Raw genomic sequence first — 12,126 nt, 5'->3', positions numbered from 1 at the left:
TAATATTTTCGCCTTTTCTTTTTGGATTTTGTATATGTTAGTGGCGATGTAGTTTCCGCCTTTGTTGACTTAGTTTGTATGAACTAAAGATGACTTAACCGTTTATATGCATTGTGTTATTCAGGAAATTGTGAATCAGGTTAAGTTATCATTCGATAACGATAAGTTTATTTTCCGCATTTGAGTTACTTAAGTGATGTCCCGGAAAATGAAGGTTTTAAAAGGAAAGAATTCTATACAATCTCTTTATTCAAAAAAAAAAAAATTGACCAATTTTTCCGCAATGTTTTTGAGAAGTATTTTTCGGGGCGTTACAAAACTTATATCTTCGGATATAATAATATGACACTTTTATCCTTTAATATAAATCTAAAACTAACAAATTGACTCTAATGTAAATTAGGTTATAAATAAAGGGATAAACTTATTGGTAATATGATGTGTGAAAAGAAAAATGATAAAACTTTAGATAGGGAATAAAAGGTAACAAGAAATAATATGGTACAAAATTAAAGATTGCGATTTTTGCACCATGATTTTTTCTTTCTATCCACACATTTCAAAAATTAATTATGAAGGAGAATTAGGGATATAAATGAGCATTTGAGCCAACACGTCAACCAAATTTGACTTAAGAAAAAAGATATGAATCAAGTTTCACTTGTTTATTTGAAAAACTCAAATGCATTACTTGAACTTAACTTGTTTAAAAATTTATATGTTGAGTTAGATTTCTATACTGTTAATACTCAATTTTTTCTGGTCAAACTATAAAATAAAAAATACAAAGATTTGAAAAGAACATTTTTTATATCAATAATAGCATTTGGTTAGACATCGTAGATTAATTTAAAACAATTCTTAACCATCACTAAGAGAACTTTTAGTTACCTATAGTTTTATTTTGATTTTTAATTCAGTTTTTTTTTTAATTTTCAAAGTAAATCATTGGTTTTAGAAATTAATATTCACTTTCATTTATTTTAATTAGAGGAATTTAAACGTTAGTGGATTATGATTTGTATTAGACATTGCAAAGGTTATAAAGCAAAAAGAATCCATAATGTAAAAGGAAAAAAAATAAATAAAGAAGAAGAATAGAAAAAGGAGGAAAGGGAGGTGAGCAAATTATAGCAGATTGAATACCCAATATGTTTAATTGTCTTTTCACTTAGTAACAATTTTTTTAAAACAAATAAAGAGTCATACATATTCACCCTCTCACACAATTACAAAAAGTGAAAAGAGGAAAAGTTATAAAAAAAAAACTCAGAGAGAAGTGCAAAGGTGAAGAGGAAAAGATCAAGAGTAAAAGCCAAGATATACATAAAAGAGGAATTGGCAAGGAAAATTCACATGGTATAGTTTGATTATTTTATTACCATTTTAGTATAACTTTTTAAAATATTAAGGAACTAGTATACTTTTTATTAAAATCGTGTATAGGGTACACGATTCTTGGGAAACAGTTTTTACCCCACCAAACTCGTGCACCTCATGCACGAGACCACTCCCACTTTTTTTTTCTTTTTTTCTTTGCCTTGGACCGGTGTTTCCAGTCCAGGGTTTTTAAGAATTTTGTTCTGGTTTTTGAGTTGTATGAGTTATATCAAAATTATAGATTATTATTTGTATTATATTTTTTATTTTGTATGTTAGTATCCTGATGTATCTGGCATATGGTTCACATCTAAAAATATAGTATAAATCAAAACCCTAATTATGCAAAACTCATGCAACAAAAAACTCATCTAAAATTCCAAAAAAACCTTCACCAATTTAGGTTTCAAAGTGATACATGTAACTGAATGAATAATCTTAGTTTACATGATACAAAATAAAAAATATAATACAAATAATACTCTATAATTTTGATATAACTCATACAACTCAAAAACCAGAACAAAATTCTTAAAAACCCTGAACCGGAAACACCGGTCCAAGGCAAAGAAAAAAGAGAAAAAAAAAGTGGGAGGGGTCTCGTGCATGGGGTGCACAAGATTAGGAGAGAGAAAATTAATTACACGAGTTTGATAGGGCAAAAACTGTTTCCTAGGAATCGTGTACCCTGTACATGATTTTAATAAAAAGTATACTAGTTTCGTAATATTTTAAAAAGTTATACCAAAGTAATAATAAGACAGTCAAACTATACCAGAAATGTAAATTTTGAATTGGAAAAGCTCTCATGCTAACTCACAAAATGCTTCCATTCTCTACCTTTGTAAAACAAATAGAACCTAACACCCACATGTAAAAATATAAACACATCATAACCTCTTACTCCATAAACTAGAGAAAGAGAGGAACAATTGCCAAATCCACCTAACCGCAACTTCAATCACTCCCAAACAAGACCTTATTGTGATTTTTCATTGATGGATCTGTGCCGAGCAATCCCGTGACGGCGCAACCAATAGCTCCTTTCTAGGACATCTTCTCCCGACAGCTTCAATTTCACCCACCTCGACCATCCCCCACTCGTCCTTCCGCAAACCTTTCGCTCTCTGTTTAACAAGATGACTTGGTAACTCTTTAGGCTCATATGGAACTTGAAGCTGCCACCTTTGTTGGCCATTCTATGTCTAGGCCATGCAACTGTCCACAATAAGCATCCCAAAGAGGACAAAAACGTCTTCATAACTTCACGTTGCCATCATCATTAATGTGGGAAGATGGATGATCCTCTGTGTCAAGGTTTGATGTAACTATGGTATGTTAAATGCAATGTACAAAAGCTTGTGAGTGATTTAAAGAATATGGCGAAGAAGATGAAGAACGTGATGTCATGAGAAAAAAACTACTGGAACTTGAGTAGGTGGTAAACACAATGGTCTTGATGGTGCGGGAAAAGGTACATACCATTACACCTTCTTTGAGATGCTAATGAAATCATCAAGTAATTATTCTCTTGGGCTCTAATACCTGAGATCATAGCCACCTGGATTTTCCTTTCTTATTAATAAACATCATGCAGGATCATGTTTCTATCAAGTTAGCAAATGGCGCATCAGTAGCATCAGACTTGGCATGATGCATCTGTCAGCATTGCACTAAGGCACATCAGCAGGAGCACTAAGGCAATCCTACATTCTGTCTAGGCAGAGTGTCTTAGCATTAAGCAAATGACCCAACTATGCATTATGTTTGTAATTCTCTAGAAGAATGGAATTGTAGCTAAGCATCTTTTATTGAGCACATGTGTTTATTATTTTAACATGTGTTTATCATTTTGTATATGTTAGTTTAGTTAGTTAGGAGGGTTAGGAGTTTGTTAGTTCTATTACTTGCAACTTAAGCTATCTATTGTATCCTTATATAAAGCCATGTTTCTCATGGTTAATTAATCAATAAGAAAGACATACTTTTCCTTTACACTATCATTCTATATTCAAATTCTATTACTTATATCACAGTGTTAATTATGATTGGGGTGATGTTTGTGGTGAGGTTTGTATCCTTGGTATTGTACGTGCTTTTGGTGGTATGATCTTTATCTTTGTTTATTTCAACCACATTTCTAGAATCTCAATGCCTAAGAGCTATCAGTGGAGTTGGCTTAGTCAAAGCTTTCCAAAAGCCTAACAACAATAGTTATGGTGGTTAAGCTAATGAACTCAATGATAGGTACTACACACATGTTGGGTTAGGTGCTAGATCATTGGAACCTTTGTTTTGGTACACTTTTTATTTTTTCTACTGACCATGAGAGAAATACTAGAGATTCTCATGTGCTAGACTGGAAAAGAGACTTTAATATGGAAGATAAGGACCACCCAAATTCCTATCTGGACTCTATTGAAATCTTGAACCTCCCCTTAATTTTACACATTCTATTTAGTCAGCATTGATATGGTCCATATGGTTATTAATCAACAAGATTCTCATAGGATAGTACCACACATAAACCAAGTGTATACATGAGATTGTGAGTAGTCATATCATGCATCTATATGAGCTTAGCCTTAGTATGTTGGCTTTTCATCATGTTGAGGAAGTCATTAGTAGTGAACCATGGCAAATTACAAAGGACATGATCACAATTTTCAATATCTAAACGGTGGTGCATGGGACTCTTGATGATAATTCACCTTATAATGAAAGTAATCTATGTGAGGTTCCAAAGGGCATGAAAATATTCCACTTGCTTGAAAGCCCTTATGATATTACTACTGCTACTTCAGTAGCTCAAGGGATAATGGCTAATAGTGAAGCTTTTCCTTATGGGTTGCTAATCAATAATATCCAAGAAGAATATATCCATTTTACAATGGTCCAGTGCAGTATTCATTTGGTTGTCATATACCCATATTTTTCATCCAATTGCTAGTGCTCCTAAAGTGCTTTCAGCTCCCATGGCGATATTTCAAACAAGTGTTATCAACAACATCTCTAGGTTTGAGACAAGAAATTTTAGCGCTTTTGACTTCATGGGCTGTGATTCATTTGTGGTGTATCATGGGCTTCTTGAGAAACAAGATAAAGTAACCTAACAAATCTCACTTCATTCATTTAATGCTAATATTAACTTTTACTAAATTGTTATATATATATTTCAATACTAGATTTTTCCTCATCATTTTTCACATGACTTATTTTGCTTATGCAATTATAATTATCCATTAGAAAATTTTTGTTTTAAAACACCTAATGAAATTTTTATAGCAAGGTTATGGTTCGAATCGTCTTTAATTTCTCTGATAATGGGAAGAAGGTCTACGATTACCACCGTCTCTAAGTTATTAATTTCATATAAAATATAATTAAAAATTATTTTATCACCTAAACAAATATGGAGTTTTTATAGTAAAGTTATGGTTCTAGTTGTCTCTAACTTATCTGAAAATGTGAAGATCTATGACCAACACCATCTCTAAGCTACTGGTTTCATTGAAATAAAACAATTATATATTATAAGTATTTTAAAATCAACTCCAATAAATCTATTGATATTTTCCAAGTCAACAAAAATCAACCAAACTAATCAATTAATTTTCAAGCTAGAACTATGTACTCTTGATTTTCCTAGTGCACCCAAGGATACGTAGGAGCAAGATGAACTCTTGTTAGACACGAAAATAAAAAATAAAATATTTTATTTTGGTAGATAAATTTTAATTTAATAATTATTAAGGGTATAAAAGTCTATTTTATTAGCGAGGGTGTCGTTTTATTGGTTCGGTTTTATTAGAGAGTTTCTTACATTTTAACTGGAAAAAACGTAGTGGCAACTCCAAATCAATCAGGAAAGGTAGAAATCAAGTTCGTCTCTTCCTAAGTCGCAGAATCGGTCTTCCAACCAAAATTTGGGTCGCGACATATACTTCATTTGAAGCTTGATTAATTTGTTCTTTTATCAAATTTTTCTTGAAAGGAGTCGTATAATTATTATCGTTTAACATTAACAAATAATTTTTATGCTAGAAAAAGACATAAAAAATGAACAATTATATTATTAGAATTGGATAACAACATTAACAACACTGCCATAATCGATGACAAATGCTGAATTATGTTAAAAGTTGTTCTTAAAGTATTAGGATTTATTTGAGGCTGATATTGATTGTTATTGGGCAAGTTTGTTATTTTTGGTAAGCTAGTTTGTTTTGTGTAGTAATTTTGGTTAGTTGAACCAACAAACTTTACTATAAAAAGGAAGTTCCTCCTTGTTCTTTTGTGGTTGATCGGGTAGGTCGGATTGGAGGTCTAGACAAGGATTCTTCTGATGTCCGGATGAAGGTTGGCTTGGACCTGTCGGTGGAGATACCTAAAAAGGTTCTCCGATCAAGTCAGTATGAGTGAAGCAACGATATGATGCATATAATATATCATAGAAAGAGAATAATGAGATAATAGTGATAAGTGATGAATGGATCAAAAAAGAATACTTCATGTTGGGGGAACCCCAATTTATAATGTTTGAGATGGATGATGTGACTCTGGTGGGAATTGTGGGCATGGCCGACTATCCTGGTCTGTCAGTTGCTGCTTTTCCTTGTCGGGTGGATTTGACAGACCCGTACTTTATACATAGTTGACTTATTATTGGTGGCAGGTCTAGCAGTTGTATTGCAATCTGTCTTTGTCGTGTGGCAAGAGGGTAGGTGGGATTTGCAGTAGGCATAGTAGTGCATTGTTTGTGGCGTGCCAGGCGGGAGTGGTCCCAATCCCGGCCTAGTACGTCCAGTCAACAGTAACGAGTCTGTTTAAGTCATTCAACTAGTCATGCCCGAGCCTTGGTCGGTTGGAAGAGAAGACCACTCGGGTAGATGGGTCATCCAGATGACCAGGGTGGAACACTCCTCATTCTTCTAACTTGATCTTTTGAAGAATAAAATAAATTTCCTTTCCATTCACTACTTCTTCTCTATTCACAGATTGGTTAAGATGGAAACCATTTCTTTGACATAGTATCAGAGCAATAGTCTCAGTAAGTCCTCCTACCTTTTCTCTCTCTTTCTATTGTAACCCGGCGTTTTATCACAATCCTCTTTTTCCTCTTTCCCCATGGAACTTATCGATATTTGTTTTGCTTCTCCTATCATGATCTTCTAATCCACATTGGTATGTTCTCAGCCATATTCCTTTTATCTTTTCCTTTCATCTTCTTCTAATTTCTCTTTGAAATGGAGAACTGAGCCATTCAGGCTATAAACCCCATCCAAGATCCAGATTCCTCTTTCTTTATGCTTCTTAGTAAGCAAATTTTTATTAAATGTGAATGTTAGGATTATATTCTTTTTCTTTAGCCTTTCTCTTATCCTATATATGTACTTCCCTAGCTAATCATGTATACATATTTTTAAAACAATATTTGTGCTGTCTATTAGTTGCAAATGATCAATTAATAATGAACTGAACAATCTATGGTAAGATAGTAGATTGAATAGGTTGATGTCATTTTCCTTTTTTTATTTATTTATGTTGATTTTTAGTTTAATATTCATGCCACATTCATTTGATTAATGAGTAGATATTATTGATTGTTAAATGTATTTTAGTTATTAGTAAAGGGTAGTCTTGTCTTTTTGTATTTACTTAACTTCCTATATGTATTAGCCCTTTGGCTTTATCTCAATTAATCAATTCCATTTGCATTTCTCCTCTTCCTTCTCTCTTCTTCTTCTCCTCTCCCTTCTCTCTTCCTTCCTATGCAGCTGATCTAACATGGTATCAAGAGCAAGGTTTGCTAAGGCCACAGCTTTCGCGGATCCTGTTCATGCTTTTGGGTTCCATCATCTTTTCTTCTTCTTTGCAGTGGTAGATCAGCCTCCGCATTTCGCAGATCGGAGATCTCAGTTTCAGATTCGTAGTTTTCGTTGAGCGAATTTTTCAGGTTTTCTGTTTCTCTTTCCCTTTGCATTTCGATTTCCCTACTGTTGTGCTTGTTAGTTATGGCAACTGAAAGAGATGATTCTTTGCAATCCATTAGTGTGCAACTAAATGGATCTTCCAACTATGCATATTGGAGTTATGTGATGAGAAATTTTCTGATTGGTAAACGAATGTGGGGATATGTTTCTGGAACTTTTGTTAAACCTACAAATAGTGCTACTGAAAATTATGCAAAGGAGTTAGAAACTTGGGAAGTGAACAACTCGAAAATTATTACTTGGATTAATAATTCTGTTTCGCAATCTATTGGTGTTCAACTTGCAAAATATGATTCAGCATCTCAGGTTTGGGAGCACCTTAAACGATTGTATGTGCAGTCCAATTTTGCAAAACAATATCAGTTAGAGATTGATATTCGAGCTCTCCAACAACATAGCATGAGCATCCAAGAGTTTTATTCTGCTATGACTAATCTTTGGGACCAATTGGCACTCACTGAATCTGCAGAATTGCAAGCATTCACACCGTACACTGATCGCCGGGAACAACAGCGTTTAGTACAGTTTTTGATGGCTCTTCGAAATGATTTTGAAGGCCTACGTGGTTCCATTTTGCATCGCACTCCTCTGCCATCTGTTGACTCTGTTGTTAATGAACTTTTAGCTGAAGAAGTTCGTTTGAAGTCCCACTCTGAAAAGGGAATTGTTGACAAAGGGATTCTGCCAAGCCCCTCTGTGTTTGCTGCTCCTGTTGTGAAAGGAAAATCTCAAGGCAGAGTCAATTATGATGAATGTAGCTTCTGTAAGGAAAAGGGTCATTGGAAGGCTCAATGTCCAAAATTATTGAAGAAGGAGCAACCTTATCAACCACCTCAGTGGCGTCCGCCTCAGTCGAAATACAGGAACTTTCAGCACACATCTCAATCTTCCAATGTTGCTGCTGCTACTGCTGTTTCTCCATCTGCCACCCCTGGGATGGTTCACTATGGGTCTAACATGTCTGACCTGGTAGAACAATTTCAGAAGTTTCTTGCATCTCAGCCCAATGCTATGTCAGTCTCTCCTAATGTAGGTCTGTCTTCTGCTGCCTCATCAGGTATATCATCCTCCATATGGATCCTTGACTCTGGAGCGTCCCATCATATGTCATCTGACTTTAAATCTTTTACATCTGTACATAAGCCGTCCTGTGTATCTGTTATGACTGCTGATGGAACTCCTATGTTATTGGAAGGAGTTGGTTCTGTTTCTACACCTAAACTATCTCTCTCTGATGTTTATTATATACCTAACCTCACTTTAAGTCTTACTTCTGTTAGTCAACTGTGTGATTCTGGTTTCTCAATCTTATTTTCCTCAACTCATTGTTATGTGCAGGATCCTCAATCGAAGAGGCTGATTGGGACAGGCCATAGACAGGGGGGCTTTATATTTTGGATGAACTGAAGCTTCCACATGTTGCAGCTCCTACTGTTGATTTATCATCTTTCCGTTTGAATTTGTCTTCTTCTAAGTTTTATTTATGGCATTCTCGTCTGGGTCATGTATCTTCTCCTCGTTTGAAATACTTAGCATCAACGGGAGTCTTAGGATCATTACAACCAAATAACATTTCTGACTGTTGTGGTTGTAAACTTGCCAAGTTTTCTGCTTTACCTTTTCCTAAAAGTGTTTCAATTTCTAAGGCACCTTTTGATTTGGTTCATTCTGATGTATGGGGTCCACCCCCAATTTCTACTAAAAGTGGATCAAAACATTATGTCTCTTTCATTGATGATTACACCCGTTATTGTTGGATTTTTCTTATGAAACATCGTTCTGAATTCTTTGGTATTTATTGTCATTTTCGTGCTTTGGTTAATACTCAATATAACTCTGTTATTAAGTGCTTCCGCTGTGATTTAGGTGGTGAATACACCTCTAACAAATTCTCTGAGTTACTTTCCTCTGATGGAACAGTTCACCAAGCCTCTTGTACTGACACCCCTGAACAAAATGGAGTTGCTGAAAGAAAGCATCGTCACATTCTTGAAACAGCCCGTTCTATGCTTCTGTCAGCATCGGCTCCTTCTGAGTTCTGGGGTTAGGCTGTCAAAACTGCGGTTCATGTCATTAACAGAATTCCTTCTTCTGTTACTTCAGGTTTGTCTCCTTTTGAAAGGTTGTATGGTCATCCTCCTGATTATTCATCATTGAGGGTTTTTGGTTCCACTTGTTTTGTTCTTCTTCCTCATGTTGAACGGAGTAAATTGACTCCTCGATCTGCCATATGTGTCTTTCTTGGTTATGGGGATGGTCAGAAAGGTTATCGTTGTTATAATCCTTCTACTCGTAAATTGTATATTTCTCGTCATGTTGTTTTTCTTGAGCATTTGCCTTTTTATTCTATTCCATCTGACTCTCAAAACATTACCAGGTCTGATCTCATTCATATTGATCCATTTGTTGCGGATATTGATGGTCCAAATGACTTTAATTTTGAGAATTTCAGGGATGAAGCTCCTCATACCCCCCGCCTGCCCATGACCCTCTGCAGATTGGTGATCCTCATCCTCAACCACCTCATCTTCCTCGTCGTTATCCTCAACGTATCCATAAGTCCACTCAGCTCCCTGACTTTGTTTACAACATTTATTCTACTTCTTTTGCTTCTGCTTTGACCTCTCTCCACAGGTTATCTGAGCCATCCTCCTATCAAGAGGCTGTTCTTGATCCTCTTTGGCAGCAGGCTATGAACGATGAACTTTCTGCTTTGCACAAAACAGGTACTTGGACTATGGTGTCTCTACCACCAGACAAACGTGCTATAGGTTCTCGTTGGGTCTTTAAGATCAAGATCAAGTCTGATGGTTCTATTGAGCGTTACAAAGCTCGTCTTGTTGCCAAGGGATATGCTCAACAATATGGCATGGATTATGAAGAAACTTTTGCTCCTGTTGCCAAGATGACAACCATTCGCACTCTTATTGCTATTGCATCTGTTCGTCAATGGCATATCTCTCAGATGGATGTCAAAAATGCTTTTCTAAATGGTGATCTTCATGAAGAAATATATATGGTTCCTCCTCCTGGAGTTTCTCATAATCCGGGGGAAGTATGCAAGCTGCAAAAATCTCTCTATGGGCTCAAACAAGCTCCTCGCGCTTGGTTTGAGAAATTCTCTATTGTGATAACTTCTCTTGGCTTCTCTTCAAGTCCACATGATTCTGCTTTATTTGTCAGAAATACTCCTCATGGTTGCATTATCATCTCTTTATATGTCGATGATATGATCATTACTGGTGATGATGTTGATGGGATTACAAAGTTGAAGACGCAACTAGCAGAACAATTTGAGATGAAGGATTTAGGTACTCTTACATATTTCTTGGGAATTGAAGTAGCCTCATCTCCTAGGGGTTATCTTCTTTCCCAATCGAAATATATTGCTGATATTCTTGACCTGGTTAGTCTCTCTGACACTAAAGCTGTTGACAGTCCTCTTGAGACTAATGCTAGATATACATCTTCTGATGGTGTTCCTCTCTCTGAACCTACTCTATATCGCACTCTTGTTGGTAGTTTGGTGTATCTGACCATTACCAGACCCGATATTGCTTATGCAGTGCACATTGTTAGCCAGTTTGTGAGTTCTCCTACTACTGTTCATTGGGCAGCTGTTCTTCGGATCCTTCGTTATCTTCGAGGCACTCAGTTTCAGAGTCTTCTTTTCTCTTCAACTTCTTCCTTGACATTGTCTGCTTATTCAGATGCTGATTGGGCTGGGGATCCTACTGATCGCAAGTCTACTACAGGTTTCTGTATCTTTCTAGGAGATTCTGTCATATCTTGGAAGAGTAAGAAGCAGGATGTTATTTCTCGCTCTTCTACAGAGGCTGAGTATCGTGCTATGGCAACCACCACTGCTGAAATAGTTTGGTTGCGTTGGTTACTTGCTTCTTTGGGTGTTGATCAACCTGAACCCACTCCCATGTACTGTGACAATAAGAGTGCTATTCAAATCGCTCATAACTCTGTCTTTCATGAGCGTACTAAACACATTGAGATTGATTGTCACTTCACACGTCACCACTTCCAACATGGCACCATCACCTTACCCTTCATTTCTTCTTCGTTGCAGATTGCTGATTTGTTTACCAAACCTCATTCTACTCAACGTTTTCGTTTCTTGACTAACAAACTCTCGATGCTTTCGATTAACGCATCTTGAGTTTGAGGGGGAATGTTAAATGTATTTTAGTTATTAGTAAAGGGTAGTCTTGTCTTTTTGTATTTACTTAACTTCCTATATGTATTGGCCCTTTGGCTTTATCTCAATTAATCAATTCCATTTGCATTTCTCCTCTTCCTTCTCTCTTCTTCTTCTCCTCTCCCTTCTCTCTTCCTTCCTATGCAGCTGATCTAACATTGATAAATTGGGATGCAGCTCTCAATATATTAGGAGAGGTTTGGTTGATTTTTTATGTGACAAAAGAAATTAATTTTTGTTATTGGCTTTGAACACAATTGTTAAAATAAGATACGAAGAATGCAAGAATGATCGTACTTACTAATATGGAGTGTGTTATAATAATAATTTAGATTTGAGGGTTCAATCATTATGAGATTAATATTTTAATTTTAATGATTTGTAGTGAAGTTTTATAGTTTTCATGTATATTTAGTTGTTTATAGTTCTATTTAATCTCACGTGAGTAAGAAGTTAGTATAATGTTACTGATATTCATTCTATTTGTCCTTCATGAAATTATAGTTCACTTAGAACGAACTAGAATCACTACTTTCATTCTTA

Source organism: Lupinus angustifolius, unplaced genomic scaffold, assembly GCF_001865875.1.
Source record: "Lupinus angustifolius cultivar Tanjil unplaced genomic scaffold, LupAngTanjil_v1.0 Scaffold_337, whole genome shotgun sequence".
In the NCBI taxonomy this organism is placed as follows: Eukaryota; Viridiplantae; Streptophyta; class Magnoliopsida; order Fabales; family Fabaceae; genus Lupinus; species Lupinus angustifolius.
This window is presented reverse-complemented; position numbering follows the sequence as displayed.